This window comes from Mauremys reevesii, linkage group 5, assembly GCF_016161935.1.
Source record: "Mauremys reevesii isolate NIE-2019 linkage group 5, ASM1616193v1, whole genome shotgun sequence".
NCBI classification, from domain to species: Eukaryota; Metazoa; Chordata; order Testudines; family Geoemydidae; genus Mauremys; species Mauremys reevesii.
Window position 1 is genome coordinate 72,974,934 of NC_052627.1, and position 20,143 is coordinate 72,995,076.

Sequence of the window (20,143 nt, forward strand, 5' to 3'; positions counted from 1 at the left end):
ATTTCTTTGGGAGTCTGAGTGAGGTGCATGGCATTCAGGCATTTGTTGTTTTCTAAATTATCTGTGAATCTCTTGTGTCATCTGAGTAAAGTGTGTGTTTGGCTTACAGGCTTTGAAGAAGGATTTGTGACTATTTGCTTCAACTATCACATATCCCTGAAGAGGTAAAGTGTAAAGCAGAGTGCCTGCATGGTTGGAGCTCTGGGAAACAGCATGTTTAAGCAACTGAGTAGTCTGGGGGATCTGGTTCTAGTCTCAGGGCTTGGGCAGTTGGACCATGGTATCTCAACTCTCAGAAGCGGCTGCTAGAATGAGAATTTGTACCCCAAGAGTGTACTTAGAGAGCCAGAGGCAGTGCCTGGACTCTGCTCATGTTCAGGAAAGCTCAACACATAGGCCCAGTGTGTAGGACCCAATCAAGGCACTGTGATGAGTATCTAGAAGAGGGAGAGCTTGACCAGAGCTGTGACATTGACAATCAGTGTGAATCAGCTAGTACCATGTGACTTGCAACCATGTAGCATGAATTAACAGCAAATACTCATAGCAACAACTTAGAGAGCAAAACATAAGCTAAAATGTGTTCTCACAAACTATTTGGGGGGGGGGGGGGAATAATGTGCCAAATCAGTAAAATCTGTCAGCTATTTTTGGATTACTGATTAAGAGAACATGTAGCTTGCTCAAATTATTCACTGTGAATATCTGACTAGTTCTAGTGATGGGTTTTGGCTAAGATGGATTGGCTGTACAGTAGTTTCTCCAGGACTTTTGACGATAAAAGCTGTTGTCCTTGACTATTTTGGCCAGGTTTCTGATGAATGTATTCATGTTTGACTGTGTTCTCAGAGCCTTGTCAGTGGTGGGTCTAACTTTTGGCTGCTTATAACAAGTGTTAGGACTGTGATGCCCTTATTGGAAAGGCATTATCAGTGTAGTGTCTAGTGAGAGGAAGGTGCCAACTATGCTTAAATATGCACCCTGCTTAAAGTGCAACTTCATTCATTTTCATTTGTCTTTTTTAATATAAATATATTATGCTAAATGTACTCCCAGACTCCTGTTGATGTAGAAGTCTACCTTTAATGGGATTTCTATCTCAAATGAGGAATTAAAAAGGGGAGGGTTAGTCTGTGAATTTTCAATGTGTAGAAGGCTTTAAGTGAGGGTAGACCCCTACATTAAGAATCCATCTCTTGGCCTGCACTGCTTTGCAAATACAATTCATTCTCAAACACTTGATTTTTGGAGAAGATAGTTTAGAAGGCAGAGACTTTGCAATTCTACATGTATTTGGGCACATAAATGACACCCTGAGTATCCTGGAATCTTGGTTTAGCTTTTCTTTGGATTAGAGACAACACTTTCTAGGTCATGAATCATCTCCTAGTGCTTTTAGATCAGGCTCAGGTATCCATTTTTACCATGCTAGACCTTTTTGTGCCTTTTGATATGGCTGAGTGTAGACTTTTTCTTCATTAATGAAGGAATATCCCAGATATTTTCTGGAACAGGCCTTTGTGGGTGCTAGTTACACAGAGAGGGTATGCAGAATAGTGCCCTGTGTGCTTTGGCTTTGAAGATAATTTAAGAAACAAAACAAAACGTATTCCAGCAAAAAAGTATTGTATGTTTATGTTCTGAAACACAAAGAAAAACAGCCATCTGCCTTAACCCTCAAAAAAAGATGGAGAGGGTGAGGGTACTCATCTCAAACATCAGAGTTAGTTCAGAGGAAGAGAAGCCTGGGAGCTGTTGGGAAAGGTGTTTTGGAGGAAGTGTGTTTTGTAAATTGGGAACACAGGAATCCTGACTTTTTTTTTTCCCACACTTGATCAAGAAAAATAGGACACAGACTTCATTTCTCCCTATACTTGACTTAAGAGGCCCAACAGAGGGAAATCAGCTTGAGATAATTTTTTCTCCCTGCTGCCTATGAGGGTCAGAAGGAGGTCAGATGGGGCATCATATTCTCCCTTTTACCCCAAGGATCTAAGGTAATGGAACCAGGAAGAGATGGGGTCTACAGAAGGCTCAAATACCTCCTTCATCTTCACCTCTCATCCTACTTGAATAACCAGCACATGCAGAACTAGCTGCGGGTTGCTGCTGCCATCAGCACCAGAAAAGGACTGGTATGTTTCCAGAACCAAGAGGTTCAAGTTCTGCACTTAGCTGCAAGCTTAAGGATGTTATAATATCATCCCTAACGATAACTGCTTTAGCAATCAATCAGTTTTCCATTAAGTCTAAATTACAAATACATTTTTTCACATTTTGAACACTTCATTTACAAGCATTAAGCACTTTCATACCTGTCACATTTCAGGCTTTGGACTTAGGGTTCTAGCAACTTGTACTTCCTCCAATGGTGATTTGCTTTATATTTCATTTCCTTTTGTTTATAGAATTTGTGTCCCAGTGCTTGAGATAAGCCTCTTGTCTCAGTGATTTAACTTCTGACCTGATAGAACATGGATGTAACTTGTGTTCTAAGGAAGATACAAAAGACATTCAAGTTCAAGGTATATTTAAACTTGCATTTGTGCAGATTTGTTAAGACAGGTGTGCTTCAAATACAGTGTAATTAAGGAAAGCAGCACAGAGAAAACCCTATAGGCATTTACTGTTGCCCATAGAGTTTATTGGCTTTCGTTGTCTGTTTTTAATGCTTTTCAGTATATATTGCAAACCTACGGTAACATCAGGAACGAACCAAAATCTCTTTCAAATTGCTTGACTACAGAGATGTTTAGGATGCAATTAGATATGCTACATGAACAGTGTAGTGGGCTGAAAACAGGCAGGTTTATTTATGAAAATTAATTTCTGGCAGTATTATATTTCTGCTCCACTTTCAGGTCTCTTCTATATTTTTCTACTGATATCTAGATATGTTACAATAATACAACATACACATGCCTTAGAGTGCTCCAGTGATGATTTCAGGTTCATTGGAGAAGTGCAAAATAATGATTGTGCCTTCATTCCTCTGCTGCACACCCTCTTGTTCCATCCAAGTTACAAGATAGAGTATTGAAAATGGTAGTAATGAAAAACGGTCATCTTGAATAATAAACACCATGTGGTGAAGGCATTTGGCATTCTTCATTGGACAAATCCTTAGGTTTTTTTGTGTTGATGTCATAAGTAAATATGTTAGAAATCTGAATATCACACACAACCATTTTCTCCCTTTTAAAATAAATACATACATGTTATAGGAAAAATTATGACTGTGGATGGGTTTCTTCCATACCTGGAACTCTTGGGCAGGAAGCAGTCAAATCTTTGCTGCTTGTTTTGCAGGAATGCAAGATGGGAGGGCCAGTCAGTAATGCCAACAATGCATATCATCACAGAGGGAATGTACATGGGTGTGGTAGATTATTATGACTCCATTTCCCTCATCCACCCCCCACATGTATGCTGACTGAAGTGTGTATGTTGGTATTACAGCTGGTTTGGAAAATAGTATTGTGAAAAATTTTGAAGAGGAGTTTTTGGTAAAACTTTCTGGCTTTTTGGTTGAAAACCCAGAAAACTTGGAATGAAATCTGGTGGAGGGCTTTTTGTGAAAAAAATTCAGTCAGAAAAAGAAGTCATTGTTTGGATGTGTGGAAATCAACCATCTCCAATTTGGTTTTTACTAAGTATATTGAAGAAAGGTAAGTCCCTGCTTTAGAAGTATTGGATGATCTTAGAGGATTGTTTGGCTGCCTTGTGACAATATTTTGCCTCTTTTTACCAAGTGTGAAACATATCTGTCCTTAACATATATTATTTACCATGCTTTGCAAATATCCTGCTTGATACAATGGAACAAGCAGAAACACTTGGTATGAAAAAGACTTCCATAGTACTTTTTTTTTCCAAAATAAAATATCAAAAATAAACTTTCAAGGTATCATACAATGGGAAACATAAATGTTTCTCCATGAGAAGGTAGTGTTTTTAAAATCTCCTAGAAGATACAATGGAGAATTTCAAAAAGAAATTATGTGATGGTGTCCTCTTGGCATTGTTAATTAATATGTATCAGATGGATGTCACACAAAAGGTACTCTGGGATCTCAATGAGAAACAAATGACTGTGGTTCATTTGTTATCTTATGTGTTCCCAAGAGTCAGCTATGGGTAAATATCTGCTCATGCCTTTCAACAGTTGATCATGGCTTATGTGAAATGTGATTTGGTCTCAGTCCATTTCCTAGAGGGTCTAGATCATAATATTCCACCCCTCTATTATGTTTGGCAGTAACTGGCTTTTATTGACTTAACAGATGTGGCAGTGGTGGTGCAAGCTTCCCTATGTTGATTAGTCCCTTACACCTGCTGAGTCCCCATAAGTGAGGTACTAAGCAGCATAAGTAGGTGTGTTAAAATTTGGTCCTAAGAAGCCAAGTAGGGAAAAATGCACAGGATACAAGAATTATTTCCCCCCTGTTTGGAGACACAGGTCTTTTCAGACAGATATTACTTGATTTTAAAAATGAGTCATAGTAGAGATTACTATGCAATAAATAATAATATAGATTAAAGCAATCATATACTTATTTAAAAGCTTAATGAATACAAAAATAATTGAACCACAGTAGAGGAGAGAACAATAATTAAACATTGCAAAAAGAAACAACTGCAAACATGAGGGTGAATACACCCTCTCCTCCTACTCACCTAAGGTTTCCAAAGTAAACATTTAAATGTAATATTCAAGGGGTAGTACTCTGAACTGCCATGCTATAGTCATTGGTTTGATTTCAAGTACTGCTCTTTCTTGCTCAGAGAATTAGCCCCAGTGAGAGTGTTATAGTTATGTACTTTTGCCATGGTAGGCATGGCTAATGTTGCTTAGCAATGAACTTTATGCTTAGCTAAGAAGTTACAAGGCACATCCTATCTAGTCTCACTCAGCCACAATGAGGGCAGTTGTGTAGCACTTTCATGTCCGGTAGATATCGAGTGAAATAGTGGGGTATGATGTGCAGAATGACTGAAGGAGGAGTAAAGAAACAATCATCAACCCAAAATAATTCAAAATTAGTTAGAGGAGCTGATGGTTGAAGTCTTTACTTTTTATTGCTTTACAAAGGTGCCAGATACACAGATTTGGAATCTGAAGTTCTCTGTCTACAGAACAGGTGCTGGATAGGCAGCAGCAATACAAACTTGTTCAACACAGTGTCTTAACTCTGACCCAGAGGGATCTCTTTATGGGTGAGAGGACAGTGCAATTCTGCACCTTTCTGCTCTAACTCCTAACAACCAGTGCAGTGATGTCAGAGACTAGCGAGCAATAGAGAGAGACAAGAATTGAGTGAAAACAAATAGAGTTTGTGTCTCAGTGGTAGCTAGGTACTGGATATTAAGTGGCAGAAGAAGTTGTTTTACCTGTACTGGGGCTGCAGGATTGTTTGATATATTAGCAAAAAGGGAAAGGTAGAGAAATTTGGTATAAAGAGCATTTAGAAGGACACAAAGATATGACTACTTCATTCACTAGAATTAAGTTTTGTTTTCTTTTGTTTAATTCTAAAAAGCAGACTAGTGCTAGGTGGAAAAATTTTCACCAAAACTATTTTTGATGGAAAATGGGATATAGATTGATATTTTTTTTGTTGGCCATGCAACTGCCATGATGCACTGCTTCCTCTCACCACAAGGGGAGACGGTGGTGTATCATGGGAAGCATAGTCAAACCATGGAGTCTAGCCATTCGAGGAGAATGGGCATCCAAACTACAGTTCCCATGAAGCACCATGGCAGTATTTCAGAATCAAAATATTTTGAGTTTTGGCCAAAATATTTAAATCTTAATTTTCCACTCAAAATTTAAATTTTCTGTTGGGTTCAGAGGGTGGAGGAAAGGAAAACATTTTCCGATCAGCTGTATATCCAACATGATGAGCCTTATTTTCCACTGCCATACACTGAATTGTTTTTAGTTACATATTTGCACCTGATTCTCCACTGCCTTGTAGTTATTTACAACTATGCAATGTGAGGACTTGTATTCATAAACAGTTTGTGGCAAGCAGGGCAGTAAGTCACCTTGCGCTAGCCTGCCACACACTAAGTGTTCATGTGGATCCTGCTGCAAGTTCCACCTTGCTTGGAAAAAGCAATAGATTAAAGTGTGCTCAGGAACTCTCAGCAGTGTCCACACTAGCTTGCTGTTAACTAAGCGGTCATATAGATAAGCTCTGGGACTGAAATGCTACCAGCAGGAGAGTCATTTCAGAAAAAAAAAATGGCAGAGGGAGCAAAGTTGTATCAACCACAGAACATCCTCTGTCCCAAACAGCATCACACACGAGAAACTAGGAAATTATTGCTTTCCTAATGACCCTGGGCAAGTCTGGGGGGGCAAAAGATGTAAGACATAATGGGGCATTTAGACCTATGAAAAGTCAGGGGGTTTGGAGTGGGGAGAAACAAATCAAGGATGCGGGGACACTTTAGTCTGTTGCAAAACTTTCTCAAACTATTTGTTTTGATGTTAGTTCATAGGAAGATATTTAGCTACAAACAGTTCTGACATTGTTTTAGGTTGCTTTCTGCATGCATGCACCTCTCACATGGATATTTAAATCTGATCTAATAATGATTAATAGAAAGGGGGGAAACTAAAAGAGAAACACACAAGTTCAGCTTACTAAGCATTTAGTTAAACAACTTCCTGCTTCCTCGCTAACTCTGCATTATCTCTCGGCTCCCTCTCAAAACCCTCTTTTCTGAACCTTCTGTAAATTGTTACTTAAGATTTTTGGCTTCCCATCTGTTTCTCAAATATTATCTTGTATGCCTTCTCTTAGTACTATACCTGCCCCTAGGCCCATTCACTCACACTTGCTATTAAAATTGATTCTCACATTGTTGATTGATGTTAATTCTGAAATTCTTGGACAGAAAGCATTATAGAAGTACAAAATATAATTGCCATTATAATAATTTGTACTTATATAAAAAACTTTAAAATCCTCACTACACTCCCGAGAAGTAGGTAAGAAGTATTACCCTCATTTTTTTGTAATTATAAAGTGCTTTTGAATTTCCACATATAAAAGTGCTTTACAGGCATTATTATCTCCATTTTACAGATTGGTTACCTAATGTGCATAGAGTTTACTTTGTGAGCTGGCAAAAGAGGTGGGAATGGAACCTAGAACTTCTGCCCCTATTGCTAGAGTATCCCACTATTAATTTAAAAGGGCCAGAAAAGAAAGGAAAAACAACTGTCACTCAGCAATCACGGCCCAGCCCTGTCTTCCAACACCACCTGCAATGTCTGTCAATGAGCTTGTGGCTCAAGGATCGGACTCTGCAGTCACCAAGGAACCCATGAGTTGCAGAGAAAGGCAGCAGGTCCAAAACCCCCTTGCCTGTGATGAGTGGCTTATGCTGCAGTCTACCCCAGGGAGCGGGGGCTAGTTGGTGACTGGCAATAGCCTATGACTGAGGCGAGGTGGGGATAGGGGATGGGGTTTCCCTGGGGAAGGGAGATCCTAAGAGTGAGGGTAGCACTCCAGATAATGAGGCACTGGAGTCCTAGGAGTGACACAGGGGCCAAGTGGCAGTGGGACACTGGCCTGCAGAGGGTGTTCCAAGGCTGGAAAATGAGCTAATTCCCAGGACACCGGCAGGAGGCACTGCAGGGGTGAATCCCCTCCTGCTACAGGGTGACATTTATGTCAAATGTTTTACTTTCAGTTTCTGAAGGGACTCTGTAACCTATCTGATCAATATTACAAGGGTCGTTTTGTCTATCTTGCCCAAAAGTATGCTTTTTTACATCCCTTGCTGGGCATTCACATTTTATTTATGGCCTTTGTCTTCTTTTGATCACCCTTTGGGAAACAAATGCTCTTTCTTCTGATTTTAACTATACAACAAAGTATGAACTCTGGAGTCTTGTATATCCCACACCAGTAAGGAAATTCATAGTTATGGATGAAATTCCCTCCTTTCATGACTCCTATACCTGTACAAATTTTTACAGTAGTCTGAAATTAGTTCGTTTACATAATATGTTCAGTTTAAAAGAAATATATTGAGGTATATTGTACTCTGTTTGAATTTCTTGTTTTGGTGACTCTAAGCCACATTATTTTAACACACATATTCTTATGACACTTTACAATAAGTGAATGAAAGCAATTTTGTTACCTTCTTAGTCAGTGACCAAAGATTTTTACCCTTGAGAGTAAGAATTGAACAGCTCTGAAGATATTGCATAAAGCTGAAACTATTTTTTTTGTTCTGCTTTAAGTATTTGGTCTCTGTAGTTGATACCATTGCCTCTGAAAGCCTCAGTTATATCAAGAATGAATTTCACTCTCTTTCCCTTGGAGCCAGCCTACAAGGTGACTAACATTAGGCTTGGTCTATACCCAGTTTTTGAACTGATTTAAACTTTTGATTAGGGGTGTGATTAAACCTAAACCTAAACAGTTAAATCAATACAATACAAATCCTACTGTGGATGCAATAATATTGATATAAAGGTATGTTATTGGTATTGCTTATTCTGCTAAATTTATAGGAATAACCAATATAAATATAAGCACATTTATAGCAGTTGTACTGTTTTAACTGTACACCTTCATTGTGTCAACAATGCCTTAGAATCTCTTCTTCTGTGGGTCATTTGGGAAGAAAGATTGTGTTTTCTTTTAGTGTTCCCCCTCACCATGTATTTTCTTGTCATTGTGTGTCAACAATTGACTACCAAAGAAAATAGAAATCTACTACTGTTTCAACCGAATAAAACCACATCAGAGTCCCAGGAATAATATAACATAAAATTGCATTCCTGTATTATTTGGGAAAGGGATATACAAATGAATTTAAAACTATGGGAGCTCTGGAGAGTGCTCTGTAAAAGGTTGTTGAGATCTAGTACAATTCAGAGGGCAAAATTAATCTCTGGTGTAGTTCCATCGACCTCAAATGCGAATGATAATGGAGAATCACTTAAGTACACTTTATTAGGTGCCCAAAAAGGTGCTGACAACTGAGGAAGAATGCCATATTGGTTAAAAAACTGACCTGGTTAGAGGGGAAGTGAAGGTGATTATTAAAAAAAATGTAAAAAGGGGACGTTGATAGCAATGAACATAAATCAGAAGTTACGGATTGCAGAAAATTGATAAAGGGAAGCAAAGGGACACAAGGAGAAATCTATGGCTAGTAGAGTTAAAGATAATGAGGAGTTTTAAAAAAATATGTTGCGAACAAAAAGAATTATGATAAATGGTATTGGTCCATTTACTAGATGGAAATGGCAGAATTATCAATAATGCAGAAAGGCAGAAGTGTTGAATAAATATTTGTTATGTTTTTGGGGAAAAATCAGGTGATATAATCTCATCATATGATAAAACTCCATTCCACTAGTATTGCTGGAAGATATTAAACAGACGTCGCTAAACTTTTAGGCAGGTCCAGGTAACTTGCCTCCAAGAGTTTTAAAAGAACTAACTGAGGTGCTCACTGGACTGTTAATGTAGATTTTCAATAAGTCGTGGAACACTAGGAAAGTTCCAGAAGACTAGAATAAATCTAACGTTGTGCCAATTTTTAAAAAGGGTAAATAGAATGTCCCAGATAATTGTTGTCCTGTCAGCCTGCCACTGATCCTAGAAAAGAGAATAGAGCACTAATATATGACTTGATTGGTCAAGAATTTGAGAGTAATGCAAATCAACATGGGTCTATGGAAAATAGTTTGTGTCAAACTAACGTGATATGATTACAAGTTTGGTTGAGAAGAGTAATAGCATTGATGTAATATACTGAATGTTTGAGTTGGTACTGCATAACTTTTTGATTTAAAAAAAGGGAAGATCTATTTTATATAAAATAAAGCTGGTTATGGGATAGCTCTCAAAATGTAATTGTAAATAGGGACTTGTTGAACAAGTGTGTTTCTAGAGGGGGCCTTCAGGGATCGGTTCTTGGCCCTACACTATTCAATATTTTTGTCAGTGACCTGTAAGAAAATATGAAATCATCACTGATAAAGTTTGCAGGTGAGACACAAATTGGGGGAAATGGTAAATAATGAAGAGGAAAGGTCACTGTAATTGAGCAATCTCTATCACTTGGTAAACTGCACATGAGCAAATAAGTGTTTTAACCCAGCTAAATGTAAATATATACCGTACATCTAAGAACAAAAAATGTAGGCCATACTTACATGATGGGGACTCTAGCCTGGGAAGCAGTGACTCTAAAAAAGTTTTTGGGGTAGAGTTCTGAACATGAGCTCCCAGTGTTGTGATGCAGTTAAGAGTTTTTGCAAACCAGTGATGTATAAACAGGGAAATCTTGAGTAGAAGTAGAGAGGTTATTTTACCTCTGTGGCACTGGCATGACTATTGCTATAATACTGTGTCCTGTTCTGGTGACCACAATGCAAAAAGGAGGCTGATTATTCATTCTTTTGGCTCTTCTCCAAATTAAGGATTAGAAAACATGCCTTATAGTGATGGGTGGAGCTCTTTGGGTCTATTTAACTTAACAAAGAGAAGGTCAGGGTGACTTGATTACAGTCTATAAGTATCTACATGGGGAACAAATGTTTGATAATGGGGCTCTTCAATCCAGCACAGAAGGGTATAATGTGATCCAATGGCCAGAAGTTGAAGTTAGACAAATTCAGACTGGAAATAAGGCATAAATTTGACAGAGAGGGCAATTAACCATTGGAACAGTTTATGAAGGGTCATAATGGATTCTCCAACTCTGACTGTTTTAAATAAAGATGAAATGTTTTTCTAAAATATATTCTCTAAGAATTATTTGGGGGAGGTGTGATGGGTTGGATTCCAGAAACCCCTTTTGGGACTGCCACCTGATGTGCTTAGACTAGCTCTGAGCTTGTTTTCCCTGCCAGCTTGGGACTTCAATGCCCTGCCTGGTTTGAGCCAGAGACACTAGCTTGCTACAAACACAGACCCAGGTCTGCACTACGTCCCCCAAAAGCTGCAGGTTTAACTGAAAACAGCTTAAGAAGTGCTCCTGTCTCCAGCACTCAGATACCCAACTCCCAATGGGGTCCAAACCCCAAATAAATCTTTTTTACCCTGTATAAAACTTATACAGGGTAAACTCATAAATTGTTCACCCTCTATAACACTGATAGAGAGAGTTGCACAGCTGTTTGTCCCCCCCCCAGGTATTAATTAACCTAAAGTATGTATTAAGAAGTAAAAAGTGATTTTATTACAAAAAGTAGGATTTAAATGGTTACAAGTAATAAACAGAACAAAGTGAATTACCAAGCAAAATAAAATAAAACACGCAAGTCTAAGCCTAATACGGTAAGAAAGTGATTACAGATGTTCTAGTAAGTTTCTTTTACAGACTGGCCTCCTTCTAGTCTGGGTCCAGCAATCACTCACACCCCTGTAGTTACGTGTCCTTTTGGGGTGGAGAGGCTACCTCTTGAGCCAGCTGAAGACAAAATGTAGGGGTCTCCCAGGACTTGATATAGTTTCTCTCTTGTGGGTGGAAACCCCTCCCTCCCCTATGTAGAATCCCAGCTACAAGATGGAGTCTTGGAGTCACATGGGCAAGTCACATGTCCATGCATGACTTAGTTCTCTACAGGGATTTCCCAGGAAAGCTCAAATGTGGACTGGCATCTATCAAGGTCCATTGTTCTCCAAGTACTTCCATTTACTTGACTAACCCCTTCACACTATGTTGATCAAATCTGCCTTAAGTGCATTCTACAGCAAACACTTTGAATACAAGCATAGAGCCAACGCTCATAACTTTAGATATAAAACTGGTACATGCATACAAATAGGATGAATACATGCAGTAGAACATAACCTTTGCAAAGATATGTTACATGGTGTATCCAGCATAAAACATATTCCAGCCATGTCATATTTACATTCATAAGCAAGTTTCTATAAAGTATTATGGGGTGCAACGTCACAGGAGGTACTATGGCCTGTGTTTTACAGCCGGTCAGATTAGAAGATCACAATGGTCCCTGATGGAATCACTGATGATTCAGGACCTCATTTCTTGTGAACTTGTAAAGGTGAGCGCATGCCTCTCCAAAGCTACTTGTATGATTTTAACCTTTATGTAAATAAGCAAGGTTCTGTGCAGGTCAACTTGAAAGAAACAATCATAACAATTTCCTACAAAAATATTTTCCCTATATCTTCAAATCACTAGTAATTTAATCAGCAAAGGAAAACTCAGTGATATTTAAACATTCTCTAAATAAACATTTCTGGCATCTGTTTTCCAGCTGCTTCAAGTTTCTCCATGAAACAGAAAATTACATACTACTTAAAGTACAGAATGACACAGATTGAAGACATAGTCTTGCTCTAGGGTGTTCATATCAGCTAATCCTATGGTTTGTGGCTAAATTATGTACCCATAACAATTGAGGGCTGTTAATCAGGCTGGAGAATAGCTGCCTAGATTGGTAGCATTAATAATCCTTTTTAGTTCTCCTTGAGGACAATCTTAGTAGCTTCTATAGCAACTCAGAAACCTCCATCTATTTACACTGTAGAGGTTTGATCCAGTAGTCTTTAATTATATAAAATTCCCATTGGAGTACATTGGATTTTTGCCTGAGTAAGGACTGCAGGATTTGTCTTTAAGGCTATTAGTATGTTAAATTACTGTGAATTTAATTTAAATAATTTTCTACTGATTGTACCTTGCTAAATATTAATATTCTAATGTGATTAAAACCAAGAGCAGCTATTTTTTGAGAAATAAGTCACCCCCATCATAAATTTCTATTTGGTCCACATTCCATGCCCAATAAAAGCCTACTTTTATTTGACCTGTTCAAGGATTCAGTCTTAATTTTTTTTTTAATTATTATTTCTCCCACATTTCCCCTGTATTTTCACTAAAAGTTTGTTGGTCTTTCCCACCTCTATACCACTCCTCCAGCATGTCTCTGAGGCGCCTAACCTCTGGCCAGTAGATCTGAGTTGACAATTCCTTGTAGGGTTGTTGCCATCAGCATCAATAAATCCAGCTGTAGGGGTTGCTATTCATGCCAAATTATCTGTCCCATTTTCAAAAAATTGAATGGACTCCACCTCCATAGCCCCAAGCCTGAGACCCAATGTCTCTCTGAAAATATCCAAACCTCTTATATGGCAGCTAAACATATCAAGAGTAGAAGAGAACTCAGTCACTACCTTGCTAAACTGTTGAGCCAAAATTAAAGTAAAATGATTCAAGAATAACTTATGTAGTGAAAAACTTTTCCCATTGTTTAAAATTGTGTACTTCACTATATAATTTATATGAAGTAGCACACATTTCAAACCCCACAAATATATATATCTATATTAGCCATTTTATTCGTTCTACAGCTTGAGAGAGAGGTTTCCTTCAATAGTGTTGTGTTTTTCCTATCCAAAGAGCAATCATTTACCTTCAGTCAGAATTGGTGGGACAACTACTAAACAAGAAAGAATAAAAGTAAGGCAGGGTGCATAATCATATATCTAGCAGGCTGCATCTGAATACAAAACAGCAGCTATCTCTGCAGCTCTCCGTTTAGAAGTGCCCTGGACAGAAAGTAAGTCATGATAGATACAAGCAACATGCATCACAGAGTGAAAACTAAACACAGTTTACATTGAATCAACTTACCTGTGTTCCCTACAGAAACCAACACTGAATAACTTTCTCCTTTAGCTAATTGAACTCTAACTACTCATGGTAGTGAGACAAAGATTTGGTTGCATTAGCAAAAGTAATGTCGGCTTCAGATTTTGAAGGGTTTGAGCCAGATCCTCAGCTGGTATAAACTGGTCTACTTCCAATGATTTCAGTGGAACTATGCCAATTTGAACCAGCTGAGGCTCTGGCCCAGGTGAGATTTACTTTTAGTTTTACATTTTCCCATCAGTTATTTTACTTTATCTAATGGGGAAACAAGTCAGATGTATTTACCATGTAAACAAAACTTCAAAATATATTTATAAATAATTATAAAGACACAATCCATATCTATAAACACAAATACATTACAAATAGTTGATCTCTAAGGATCTGATTCAATGCACATTAAGAAAAGGGGAGCCTTTCAACTCCATCTATTGACTTTGGATCATCCCTACAAGGTGGAGTCAAACAAGGCACAATTAGGGTTTAGCATGGTCTTTTAGTTTCTTATTAAGAAATCCTGTGTGTGTTTGTGTGTGTGTGTGTGTGTGTGTGTGTGTGTGTAAACTAGGGAGGAAAATCAGATGGACTGAAGTATTAATGAAGAAAAGCTACTGATCACAGCACAAATTTGTGTTTTATCTCTAATGGACCCTGTCACCTTTTAGAAGCCAGTATGTCAGTCACATTTTATTTATCCGGTATGATATGAAAGGCAGATTCATGTTGTCCTTTGGATTAGACTGGTTTTACAAATATTGATGTTCTGAATTTTTAAAGGTTTTAAAAACATCTATTCTAACTCATAGAAACATCAACATGAAAATAGCAATTAAAGTTTGATATCTGTTCTTCATCCTTCTCTTTATGATTTGACTTTCTGTATCTGTCATTTACAAAAATATAGCAAGACACTTGTTAAATGTCAGTCTGCAGAATAAATGGCAAAAGGAAAATAACATTTTTGCCTCTTTTCTTCCATTTCTTCCTTCACATTCACACCAGAAAACCTGTCAGATCAAATTCTTTATACCACTCTTCTTCAATTGCATTTTTGTTTCACTCCTCCTGATTTTTATACATTACACAATTTGATCTAAAACACTTTGTTTTTGTTTTTTCCCATCCTTTACACATTTTATTCACATATTACAGTACCTGCTGGGTTATTGTTTTGTTTTATACATCTGTATGTGTCTTCTCTGTTATTACATTAAATAAAGTAGACAGGCTGTTGACAAAAGTGAAAAGAGAAAAAGCTGTGATATGTGGCAATGTTTTGCTGCTACTAAATGAAGAATCGCTTATGCATTTTTTTTCAAATTCCAGTATTTGGAAATGTCTAAAGACAATGAGAGTTGTGGTGGTGGGTGGCGGGGAAGGTGTCTTCTATTGCACCTTTATAATCTCAGACTCCGGTGGGGTCTCTGTGTGGAGAATGTGGCTCTAAATAAATAGACCTCCCCATTTTAATCATGTTGCTTTTGTTTTGTAACTGTGACTGCAATGCTGGTGCAGTGGAGAAGAACTGTTGACAATATTTCAATTATGCATGATATAAGATATACCTGAGTTTTCGTCTGGATCTCACTATAACTCAGAGATCAAAAGCTCAGGCTCTTTTCCTTGAATAAATAGCATAAATTGCAGAGACAATGAAGAGTTGACCCAAGAACGTAGTAGTATAAAAAGACTCCATCCATGTATTGGTGTGAAAGATACCTGAACACTAGGCCATTGTCAGGCAGGCTAAAGCCATGTCTACACTAGCACTTACAATGGCAAAACTTTTGTCAGGGGTGTGAAAATGTCTCCCGCTGACATAGCTACGGCTGCTTGTTGAGCTGGTTTTATGATGTTGACGGGAGAGCTCTGACAGCAGCCCAGCTCTATCGGTAGAACTGTGCCGCTGTAAGCTTGTAAGTGTAGACATGATCTAAGATGTGTAGATGTTTGTAGAGGAGCATGTTTTAAAACTCTGAACAGGCGGGGCTTGAAGATTTCAGACATCACTCTCTCTAAAATTGACTTTGTTCAGAGCCAACTAAATCTTTTTCTTTCCCTTCTTTTGTTCTGTTACATAGACTTCTTTCTGAGACAGGAATGAATAGCAGTGGTTTTCAAGCACAGGCATTTTGGATCAGGGTACTCTACAGAGAGTTGATAATTTTGAATCTGTTGAATGTTTGAATACAGTGAGTATTATGTTGACAGTGATAGAGATGAAAAGGTAGGTACAAAGGGAGATGAAAGTGCATGAGAGTTTTATGATGAAACCTTGTCAGTGCTAGAGGCAGAACATGTTGGGGGTAGGAAATGACGGAGGAGTTGAGGAGAAGATCTGAAGAGAAACAGGCAGAAAAGACAAGTAGAGGTACGAATTACTGGTTCATGTGAAGGAAAAATCAGTAGTGCAGAAATGGCCAGCAATATGGATTAGAAATCAGCTATTTTCAGTTAAGTCTCCTTAATTTTCAATGTTCTATCTTACTGAAACTTTCACAGGAATTTCTTTATATTTAGTGGTGAGGATATGAGAGCTACATCTACCCATTGTCCTTGTCAGAAGAGTTGTACCTGACATAATGCTTTACCAGGAGCATTGACAAAGAATCCTTAAGCGGAATCACTGATCTACCTACTTTAAAATTAGCTTCCATGGCTTCTTGTAGACTGTGGACTAAAGAATATTTTTTAAAAGATAAACCCCCAGGTGTAGTGCAAAACACATATTTTCTATATGTCACAAATTGAACCCTTGAAAGGAACATATGCTGTGGTACAACAAAAAAAAACTAAAAATGATACAATGTTAGTTCAAGTATGACTTTAAGATGAATGGATGAACCCACCCGCGCGCGCGCGCGCGCACACACACACACACACACACACACTTACTTTCCAGCTTTCTTTGTCCAAAAGTGAAGTTGTATGTTGTTGATTATTTGTATTGTAGCACCTAGAAATCTCAGTCATGGATCAGGACTGCATTGGGCTAGGTGTAGTGCAAAACACAACATAGACAGTTCCTGCCCCAATGATCTTACAATATAAGTCTGTGACAAGATCCAACAGATGGATACAGACAGATGGTGAAGTGCCAGGAAACAATGAAACAAAATTTGTCAGCACGGTAGACGGTGGTCTCAGCACACCAGGAGCCTAACCACTGTCAAGTTTTTTTTGTGGGTCTCCAAGCAAAGTAGAGTTTTAAGGAGGATAATGAGTTAGTTTCATGTTATGGGAAGCTTCTTCCAAGCATGAGGGGCAGCATGAAAGCACAAAGGTATTTGTCTGAAATTTTAACGAGTGGACGAAGGTGACATCATGGGCTGATTGGAAGCAGGAGTAAATAACTTGATGAGAGATGATAAATAGAATTGGGGTGGGCTGTGATAAGAGGATATTTTTTCCTCCTGAGAAATAATTTGGAAGGAAATTTATAATCATGTGCACATTGTAACAAGAAGGTATAATTACCTACGTCCCCAGAGCCTGCATAGAGCTGCATAGATTGGCATCTTTAAAAAGTATTTAATGTTCACTATCACTGTTGGGAAAAAATATTGAATCTAATTCCCTTGATGGTTCTTTTGCAAACTTTATCTCACCAATGCATGTTGCTGAAAGTGTTGAATTAGAAGGTTATTGCTTCTTGATGAGGTATCATGGCTCCTTTTCTTTTCTGTTCTTAATAGTTGTCTGGTGGCTGCTGCAGTTTTCTTGTTGTTGTATCCTTGGGGCAGCCGGTGTAGGAAGCAATCACTTGAGACCAGAGAGCATACAGCTAACCCAAACCTCCATTTTATTTACAGAGACAGAGAGCTCACTCAGCCGGTTGAAACCGGCTGAGCTATCCCTTAATAGTCTAACTCAGTTGCCATAGTAACAAAACCCATGACAACCAAATACACAACATATTCCTCCCCCCAAATAAGAACATCCCCTAAATAAAACACACACTAAACTAGAGAAGGAGGGTAGACTGCCTCCATTCCCGGCTAAACCCTGGGGATTATTTTGCCCCATAACCGTGGGTTCACCCTAACTAAAGATCCAGCCGATGAGGAGGCCTTCTGTCGCTAGGTGGATTACGGCGAACTTCTGGTGTTGTTGCACCCGAAAGTACTAGGGGCTCAGGGTCCGCAGCACGAATAGGTGAGGAGGTGGTATCAGCTCGTGCTGGGCAAAGGGGTATCTCAGCTACCGGCAGTAATGGAGGAGAACAGTCAGGAACAGGTGACTCATGATTCGGTGTCTCACCAGGAGGGGTGAAGTCAGACCCCTCAACTGCAGATGGGTCCTGAAGACTGGCATGACCTGGCAACAGCTGATCTACATGTCGCCGCCAGGTAAGATTCTCTGCAGTCCGGACTGTGTAGGAAACAGGTCCTGTTTGAGTGATGACTGTGGCCGGGACCCATTTAGCTCTGGAAGTATAATTCCGAGCCAAAACTGGCTGCCCTGGGCTAAAGGTTCGGTCTTTTGCTCTGGGTGCCCGTCTGATGACTTGATATTGCTGCTGATGTTGCACAGTTTGTCTGGGTTCAGAAGGTTTCAGCAGATCAAAGCAAGTGCGCAGCTGTCGTCCCATCATTAGAAAGGCTGGGGAAGCCTGGGTCGTAGCATGAGGTGTGTTTCTATAGGAAAGTAAGAAGGTATCCAGACGCTTTTGAATGGAGTGTTGTCCCTTTGCTGATTACAAAGCATTTTTCATTGTCTGCACAAATCTTTCAGCTAATCCGTTGGTGGACGGATGATATGGTGCTGACGTGATGTGGTGTAACCCATTTGCCTTCATAAAATTTTGAAACTCCTGAGAGACGAACTGCGGTCCGTTGTCGCTCACAAGTTGTTCTGGCAGACCAAAACGACTAAAGAGTCCTCGTAGTTTTTGGATAGTACTCTCTGCAGTAGTGGACTGCATTATAGAGACTTCTGGCCATTTAGAATGGGCATCTACTGCCACCAAGAACATGCTTCCTTCAAGGGGGCCAGCAAAGTCAACGTGAATACGTTGCCACGGGTTTTCAGGCCAGTCCCATGGGTGTAGGGGTGCCCACTGGGGTGCATTTCTTACACCCTGACATGACATACAAGCTTTTGCCTTCTCTTCAATAGCACTGTCCAATCTAGGCCACCAAAAATAGCTTCGTGCAATTTCCTTCATGCGCACTATTCCACAGTGACCGGAATGTAGCTGTTCTAACATCTGTGATCTCAGGGGTGGTGGAATAATGACACGCGTCCCCCACAACAAACAACCAGATTGGACCGATAACTCCGTCCGCCTGGACATGTAGGGAACAAGGTCGGGTGAGACCGGAGAGGTTTGTCGAGATTTTCCATGCATCACCAGGTCCATAACTTGGGATAATACTGGGTCAACGCGGGTTGCCTTCTTTATCTGAGCAGCAGTGATGGGTGTATTCTCTACCTGTTCAAAGTAGAAGATTTCCTTTTGGGCACTATCTTGATGTTTGACTGGTAAAGGCAACCTTGAGAGGCCATCTGCATTGCCGCAGAGTGGATTTCGATATTTGATTTCATATGTGTGTGCAGAAAGTATCAATGCCCAACGTTGCATACGACTAGCAGCTAATGGGGGAATGCCTGTCTAGGGTCCAAAAATTGATGTCAGAGGTCGATGGTCTGTAAGAAGAGTAAACTTTCGCCCAAACAGGTACTGATGAAACTTCCGAATTCCAAAAACAATTCCTAATGCCTCACGTTCGATTTGGGCATAGTTAGTTTCTGCTTTGCTTAGAGTGCGTGAAGCAAAAGCAATAGGTCTTTCTTCTCCGAAGGCATAATGTGTGACACGACCGCTCCCACTCCATAAGGAAGCATCGCAGGCCAATTGCAGGGGTAAGGATGGATCAAAGTGCGTTAGAACTTCAGAATTTAACAATGCATCCTTAGCTTTGTTAAATGCAACATCACAGGCTTCAGTCCACTTCCAGGCCTTGTTCTGCCCAAGGAGCTCATGAAGTGGTTTTAGCAGTGTGGCTAACTGTGAGATGAACTTTCCATAATAGTTCAGTAGTCCTAGAAATGAGCGTAGCTGGCTTACATTTCGAGGTGGGGGAGCCTCCACAATAGCTTTAACTTTTGCAGGGGCCTTATGAAGACCTGCAGAATCGATGATGTGTCCCAAATATTCAACAGAGGGCTTGAAGAATTCACACTTGTCTTTGCAAACTCGTAGGCCATACTCTTCCAGTCTTTGTAGGGTAGCCTCTAAATTCTTTAAGTGATCCTCTTCATTTCTTCCAGTGACCAGGATATCATCCAGATAGCACTGAACTCCTGACAAGCCACACAAGATCTGGTCCATAGCCCTCTGGAACAGGGCGGGAGCCGATGTGATTCCGAAGGGTAGGCGACAGTATCGATAAAGCCCCTTATGAGTCACAATAGTCAACAGCTCTTGGGACTTTTCATCGACGTGCATCTGTAAATATGCTTGACTCAG

General features: G+C 39.4%; 1 long non-coding RNA gene across 1 annotated transcript in view; it reads right to left on the minus strand.

The window, feature by feature from the left end:
- LOC120405791 overlaps positions 1 to 13,799 on the minus strand; it is a 33,905-nt gene extending 20,106 nt beyond the window's left edge. Inside the window, exons 1-2 of the long non-coding RNA XR_005598882.1 lie at positions 13,654 to 13,799; positions 2,316 to 2,492 (exon numbers count right to left, since the gene is read on the minus strand). This is a non-coding gene — a long non-coding RNA (uncharacterized LOC120405791). The remainder of the gene's footprint in view (positions 1 to 2,315; positions 2,493 to 13,653) is intronic.
- Positions 13,800 to 20,143: the final 6,344 nt, after the last annotated feature.